The 7,712-nt window shown below is 45.7% G+C and overlaps 1 protein-coding gene across 1 annotated transcript in view; it reads right to left on the reverse strand.

The window, feature by feature from the left end:
• Syne1 (spectrin repeat containing nuclear envelope protein 1) overlaps window positions 1-2,856 on the reverse strand; it is a 564,055-nt gene extending 561,199 nt beyond the window's left edge. Inside the window, exon 1 of the mRNA XM_023706255.1 lies at window positions 2,492-2,856. The gene's annotated coding sequence lies outside the window, so the exon portion shown is untranslated. The remainder of the gene's footprint in view (window positions 1-2,491) is intronic.
• Between the last annotated feature and the right edge of the window lie 4,856 nt (window positions 2,857-7,712).

Genomic DNA, 7,712 nt, shown 5'->3' on the forward strand with positions numbered 1-7,712 from the left:
GAGGAAGAAGAAGAAGAAGCCCTCTGGGCCACAAGAACATGCCTCACAATAATGCAAATAAATATTCAGGTATGGGCAAACTACAGAAGAAAATCCCAAGTCCTGAAAAAACCAGGGTTGATTCAGCTCATTCCAATTTAAAACAACAACAGCAACAAAGTAAAAGGAGACCATAAATACATAAACAGATCCACACTAGCATGAGGTATATTACCCAGTTAAATATCTATATCTCTATAAAACAGCACTAATATTGAAACCTACTATGAAATAAAAATTAAAAACCTACTTCCATGCTTCTCATTTAATTCAATTCTTTTGCTGGAGTGATTTCACATGGGTGTCTCATTTAATCATTTTCCCTATAATTATCTTTGAGTGGTGACACTAATAAATAAACATTAAAATGACTAAAAATGTAAAGAATACAGACATCCTAGGGCTAATACAAATATACTACTATCATACATGTACAGGTAATCAGTAAATAATGCTGTTAATTATTCAGTATTGTGAATTATGCAGGATAATAATAAGAAATAGTCTTTTTCCTAGAAACACTAGAATATACACAAGTGGTCACAACAGAAATTATAGAACAGACCAGCATGACAATCATTAAATGTTATGATTTAAATATTTTGTGGGCCTGGAGTATAAAGCCTCTTGAAGGGTATCTGCCACTTTCTTTCAACACTTTGCCTAAATATATATTTTGCTTCTCACCCTGCATTAGTTCTTTCTAGATTAGCCCACAGGGAAGGACACATTTGAGAGAAGCATCAGAAATGTCCCCACAGAGGCACCTTGGGCCCTGTATGCCAGTCACACTCAGCCCACAGGGTGTGGCTGCAGAAGCTGGGGCTGTGCAAATGTCACCTATCTCGCCCGGCCGCGGGCTTCTCATATCCTGTTATGGCTGCAACTCCTGCCAGTTGCAAGGTGTGATGCTTGCTGCACACAGCGCGGAGAGCAGATCCCGGGGGAGCACGAAGCAGTTCTGGAAAATGTTCCCGTGGTGGATCCCCACACCCAGGCAGGAAGGCACGAAGGAAAGAGGGCTCATGAGCGGAAAATGAGAACCCGAGCAAAGTGGTTTGTGAAAAATCATTAGTAAGAAGGATAAACGTGAAGCTAATGTAATGTAAGATAATGTAAGAGTTGAGCAAATGTGCTTCAAAGGCTAGAAATATTACAATTAGGTCAGTCGGAAAATGGGTCTTTATTTTTTAATCTTCAACATGAAACATATTGTTAGTAGTGATCAGGTACACTTTGTTCTAAATCTGCCACAAAATAATAAACAGACTCACAAATAGAAAAATTGATATGCATTTAGGTACATTGTTCTGACGATGTTAGGACTTTTTATCCGTATTATTAATCTTTTTCAGCATAAGGAATAAAAAACCTCTTACAAAGAACAATCCTCATGACTCACAATTAAATCAGCATTTTATGCAGAAGGAGGTCAAATGAGTGATCTTTGCATGATAGAAAAATTATTATGCTTTCTGTTGCATACGTCTAGCTTCTGTATACAAATTATGCCTGGGAAAGTAGTTCTTAAACCAACACAAAACTAAATCAGCATTAAAGTAGAGCGAAATAATTCACTCCGAGCTTTCTTAACATTCACAGAAAAAAAAAAAAAAAATCAAATGCATAGAAGTTTTCTATCCCAAACTGAAAAGCTCACAAATGAACACTACAGGGCTCTAAGGTCTGCCCGATATTTCTCCAGGGCTTAAACCTCACTGCGTCTATGGAGGAGGCCTGAACTTGCCTGCAGCAAGCACTGTTACCCGGCTTGGCGCCCCTGGCGCCCCTCTCCTCCCTGGGCTTCTTGGCGCGCTCCATCCCCGCCCTGTGCGGTGCACCTGCCGCCGGTGCACCACCATTTCCTACGACTCTCCCAGCGGCGGTGCAAAATCTGCCTGGAACGTGTGTTTCCGGAGGGGAGATGAAAGTTAGCCTGCACCCGGGTGCAACCGCACCGTGACAGCGCCAGCAGAGTCGCCTGGGCCTCCGCGCAGCCTTCAAGCCCTCAGCTCTGCTCCCCACTTTCCCTCCCCCAGCTCTTCCTAAAATAGTCTAGGGGTGGAGGAAAAGAGGCTCCTTGAATCTGCTCAACCCCCTGCATTTCTCATCGGATAGTAGCGACGGCACCGACCATCACAAGAGGGTGGCTGAGGCTTTCGCTTCGGCATCACCGGAGCCAAGGCTGGGCCACGAACGGAAATGACAGCTCAGGGAGAGGGTATTCGTAAGGATGCCGACGTACGAGCTGCAAAGAGGCTCTCCAGCCCCCCCTCGTCTCCTTACCCACGAGAGTTACACACACGCACACCACCGCTGCCCTCTTCCTCCGACCCAGCACGCAGAGCTCAGTTTGCAAGCTCAAACTTGCTTGCAATGTGTCTGCAATTTTTCGTCCTGTACCTGTCTCTCTCCAGCTTCTCTCTAGGTCTCTCTCGGGCTGTGCTTTTACCTTCTCAGGCGGCCTTCTTCGGTTTCCAGCAGCGAGGCGAAGCGAGTGGGAGACTGCTCCTCCTGGCGCGGTGGGGCGGTGGGTGCTCGGCTGTCCCCCGCCTGTCGCCTCGCCGGGTCTCGGGCGCGGTCTGCAGGCTGCAGGGAGCCCGGCCGCCCTGGTGACCGAGTGCAACAATCCCAGCCACGCTCGGGCCCGCGCTCGCCCTGCTGGCGCGCACACACCGCCTTCCTCGGCCGCTTCCTCCTCCGGCTGCACCCCGGGGGGTTAGGCCGCCCCCACCCCGCCCCTCGCAGCTTTGCTCCTGTCAGAGGGGAAGGTCGCCCTGGAGGGCTCAGCCTCCCGCGGGGACCCAGCGTCAACCTTGGGCCGCCACACCCCCTACTCCGCGCAGCTCTTGCTCTCCAGGATGCGCCTGTCCCCGGCAGAGCTGGGGGCGGGACCTGGAGACTCCGGTCTGGCGCCCTACCTACCTCGGAGCAGTGCTTGGCTCTCGCTGCGTCTCCGCAGCAGCCAAGCCCTCGCAGAGAGCCGCCCTACCGGCGGGCCTATGCTAGAGGGCCCCTCCTAGGGGCTCAGGTACGGAGGGGACAGCTCAAAGCAAGGGGACCTCCTCCTCCATGGCCCAAAGGAGCCCAGCTGCCCTGACTGCTAAGTTTTGCCCAGGACGTTCCCGCACCGCTCCCGTCTCTGGGCAGAACCTGTCTCGTAAGGCCAGGCCGGGAAGTCCCCTGATGGTCCCAGGAAGGGCTGAAGCAGGTGGAGCAGCGCATTCCTCTGGCTCCTTGTTAAACGACCGTCAGGCAGACCCTACTGCCTGGCTTCTGAAGCTGTGGGATCACAGCTGGAAACACAAATTAACCTTTATATTTGGTTGCTGCGCTCATACAGCTTACTTTTCTTTGGAAGGTACTTGACACCCAAATGGCATTAAATCTTATTTATTAACATAATTCGTTAAAAAAGCTTTTTGTCCTTCAGCGTCACTATAGGCATTGTGGGACCATGTCAATCCTCCACTTGTCCTCACTCGCGGGCTGAGACCCCAGGGTTGCTTGGTAGCATTCAGGAGATTTTATTTTGTTGTGGTTTTATGGTTTCCAAGCAAAGTCAAACACAGACTTTCTTCAACAACAATAAAGTCCAAGTCCAACAGGATTACTGCAGCTAAAATAATTGAAGCTTGTTGTAATAATCTTAAAAAAGAGTAGCCTTTGAATCTTCAATTGGATATGATAATTTTTATTCCTTAAATTTATAAGAAGACCAATTCAGAAAAAGGACATTTTTTTCTGCTGCCTGCTATTCCCTCACCAGCAACCAATATTCCCAACATTGCTGTTCATTTTCTTTAAATTCTTTCCTTGATTGCACCAAACTATGATTATAATCATAAGGGTGTCTGAAACATTTCTGGCAAACTAATCTGATATCGTCTCTTTTCTAAGTTTATGATGTTTTTAGAGACCAAGGAATGAATCTCTAATTTCAGGACTTGAAAATCAGGAGTCTGGGACTGGAGGGTTGGAGTCTTGGTTTAGGGGGTCACATTTTTTTTTTTTTTTTGGAGGTACCAAGGATTGAACTCAGGACCCTGAGCTTGCCAGGCAAGCACTTATTCGACTAAGCTATCTCCCAGCCCCTGGGGGCAGAATCAAAATCTACCTCTGTCTCTACTGACAGGCAGCACAATACAGAGGACTGTGTAATCGCTACTGTTGGCTGCCCAGATCCCCACGTGGATGTAGCTAGAGCCTAGGTGTGCAGAGAGCCTAGTGTCCTGGTCCACATGTTCTCTCTCTACCCAGGTGCCACCAAACCCAGATTCACACTTACACTGCTCAGAAGGAAGGACTGTGCGGTCTCAGTTCTTCTCCCCAAGCCCTATCTTCTCCGCACCAGTCCACACCACTGGCTCTTGAAATGAGACAGGGACAAATTGTATGATCCTCATACTGTGTTTTCAGAAGCGGGGGCTGACTCCGGAGATGGGGGCCACTTAAAATGCAGCCTGAAGCACCACTCCTGCCAGTTTGAACTCGATGAAAGCTAATTCTGCCTTCTTGGCCTCAGACAGGCAGGAGCAGGCCATGGCTGACTGACGTATCTTCCATGTTGATCCCAACTTCCACCTTCGGCTCAACCTTATTTTCTATAGAACATTGAGCACATTTTAGACACTTAGAAGGGCTTACCTTTTTCTCTTCTCCTGGGAATGGTGCTATTGTTTTATTTAGCCCAACCTAACCATTGCAAGAACACCTGCTATATAACAGATATTACCCTGAGCTCAGGTGCTACAGAGGTCAGCAGAACCAGACCCAGGCTCTGCCTTCACTGTGCTTAGCCAGGGAGAGACATCAAAGAAGCACATGAATGCTGAAAAGGCTAAGGGTGCTCTGAGAATTTTCAATGAGGGAAATTAACTTATTTGGATGATCAGAAGAGTTTACTGAGGGAGACATCTGAGCTTTGATGTATGAGAAGGTGACATCAACTAAGTAAAGGGAAGCTGGAGGCTGAAGGAGCAGTGCAGGCACTAGGCAGAGCATGCGCACAGGATCTGGGGAGGAACAGAACACTGTGTACTTGGTGAACTGAGGAAGGCACATGTGGCTGGTGGCAGAATAACCTGGAAAGGTGAAGAGGGCAGCAGCTGAGGGAGCACTGGCCCAGCAGGGCACAACATGGAGCTCTTCTGAGGTACCCTGAAGAGCTGTACCCTTATGCCATGTCAGTGAAGTCATTTTCTCCTATGGTCTCACTTAGTGGCACTACTTAATTAGATTTACCCTTGAAACTTTCCTTTTGGGTAAAAGGTGAAAAACAGACTAGAAATTGGGAATCTATGACAACACAGCAGTTAGGAAGTTACTGCAGTCATCATTTAGAAAAGGATCATGGCATGCATTACACAGCACTTCACAGATCAAACACGCAGGGCCTAGGGCTCCATGTACAGCTGTGGAGTCAATGCTTGTGTACCTCACCTTACCCTAATTCATACGTTGAAACCTAGTTGCTAATGGAATAGTGGTGTTGCCTATGAGAGGTTGTTGGCAGGTCATAAGGGTGGCACCCTCATCAATGGAATTAGTGCCTTTGTGAGAGAGTTACAGAGAGTTCTCTGAATGTTCCGCCTTGTGAGAACACTGCAAGAGATTATCAATGAACCAGGTGGCACGCCCCCCTCAGACGTGGAATTTTCCCATGCCTTGGTCGGAGACTTCCCAAACCCTCAGAACTGTGGCAAAATACATGTCATTTAAAAGCCATCCTGTGAAGGGTATTACATTAGAGCACCCTGATGCTCCAAGACATGAGCCAAAAAGAAGTCTGAAGAGTTATAATTTATCAGAGTTGATAAAATCTTGGATTTTAGGCAAGGAAGTCTCAAGTTTTAGCCCAGCACTAACATTAACTATCTGCTTGATTTTTAGCTGGCAATTGGCATCACAAGTCTTTCTTTCTTTCTTTCTTTCTTTCTTTCTTTCTTTCTTTCTTTCTTTCTTTTTTTTTTTTTTTTTTTACTAACCTATGAATCAGGATTATAATAATGTTTCATTTGTAAGCCTGTTGGGACAAAACAAGATAAAACCTGGGAAACACTCAGTACATTAGTACTTGGCATGTAGTCAATAAATACAAGATGCAATTTGTGTCATTATTATTGTTATACCTATTGTTACTTATACTCTACATGTGTGTGAAGCTGGCACCTCCAAGGAAAACTGCCAGTCTCTATCCCACCTTGCAATAACTTCATTGATCTAAGACAGCAGTTCCTGAGGAGAGCAAAATATAATCCCTGGGCTAGCACAGGCTGAGGGATTGCTGCCAAGTTATCTGTCTGTTTGTCACCTGGTCTCAGTTTACACAGAATGCAGTTCTGTCCCTGTGGCTGCACCCCCCCCCCATATCCTCTCTGGATTAATAGGTGGTCGGAAAGCACAGCAAACCTGCAGATTGCTCTCGGCTCAGCTTTATCCCAATGCCTGCACTGCCACACTCCATGTGCTTGTAAAATAGGAGTTATCATGCCCATATGAAATGAGCAAATAATTATTTCTACCATTGCAATTTCCACTTTATGCAACTGTGTTAATCTTATGGAAAATTACAATATTTAAAACCTATCATATGATAAATAAATAAAACCTGTTCAGTTAACAAAAAAAGCTGTCCCTACCAGCATTAGACCTTAACTCACATAAGCACATGTGCAAACTAGTCAGTGTGTCTCTTCTCCTACCTCCCTTACACAAACTAACCTGTTTGTGAAACCTGTCTGTGTAAACTGCTAAGCAAAATATCTTTCTTATTTTCTAAATGTCAGACAGATAGTAGCTCCCAAGGTCTGGGTGGAGCCAACAACTGTGTGGTTTGGGTTTAGGAACTTGAGGACCTCTTGCTAAGTAGGTCCATCAATGTTGCCTGCTAACAAGGAACAAAAGGTTAGGCAGGAAAAGGGGCTTACTTTGCCTGGCAATAAAGTGCCAGGTCCTTTCAATTTAAGGCTCAAAGGACCCAAATTCATCCAAATCCTCTAAAATGCCCTTTTCCCCATAATTTCAGAGCTTACTCTTTGCAGTAAGGACCTATCTTTCACAGAAGAAACCTAGCAAGAGTTTGAGTTCATCTTGCACAATAATTTACAACGTGTAGAACTGGATTGGATATTGTGTTTTATCAAGAATGTAGCTGGGAATGCAAGTGTTCTAGCAGTTCTCTGGTTCTCTGCTTATGCCTTGATCTAAGAATGTGACACTTCTGAGCTTGTCCCTTTCTTCTCAGGATCACTGGTATACTCAGAAGTAGCTGGCTTACCCACAGTCCTCTCTATTCTCTTTTGTATCATAAGATTATAAAGCAGTAGTCAACTTAATATCCTACCATCTTGCCTTCAACAGGCTCTTTACCTCAGGATTCCATAGGAGTTGATTTAAGTAGCTACCTATCTGCATCTCCCAGGTCTGCTTAAAACTCTATTTTGCACTGCCGAAGAGGTTATCACTATTTGAATTCAAATAAGTTTAAAAATCAAGTGTCCCATCTTTGAAACAGTGTTAGCCTGACATACTGTGTCAGTACTCATTAAAGAAACATGAAAGGAACTTGAGTATTCAATTCATGGAGTTCAGACCTAAAAATGTCTTCACAAAGATTGTAGAGGTTGTTTGGCTGCCTTTGGATTTCGAGTAGCACCTCTGTGGGTGCATCC

The sequence above is a fragment of the Octodon degus genome, unplaced genomic scaffold (assembly GCF_000260255.1).
Source record: "Octodon degus isolate 3935 unplaced genomic scaffold, OctDeg1.0 scaffold00246, whole genome shotgun sequence".
In the NCBI taxonomy this organism is placed as follows: Eukaryota; Metazoa; Chordata; class Mammalia; order Rodentia; family Octodontidae; genus Octodon; species Octodon degus.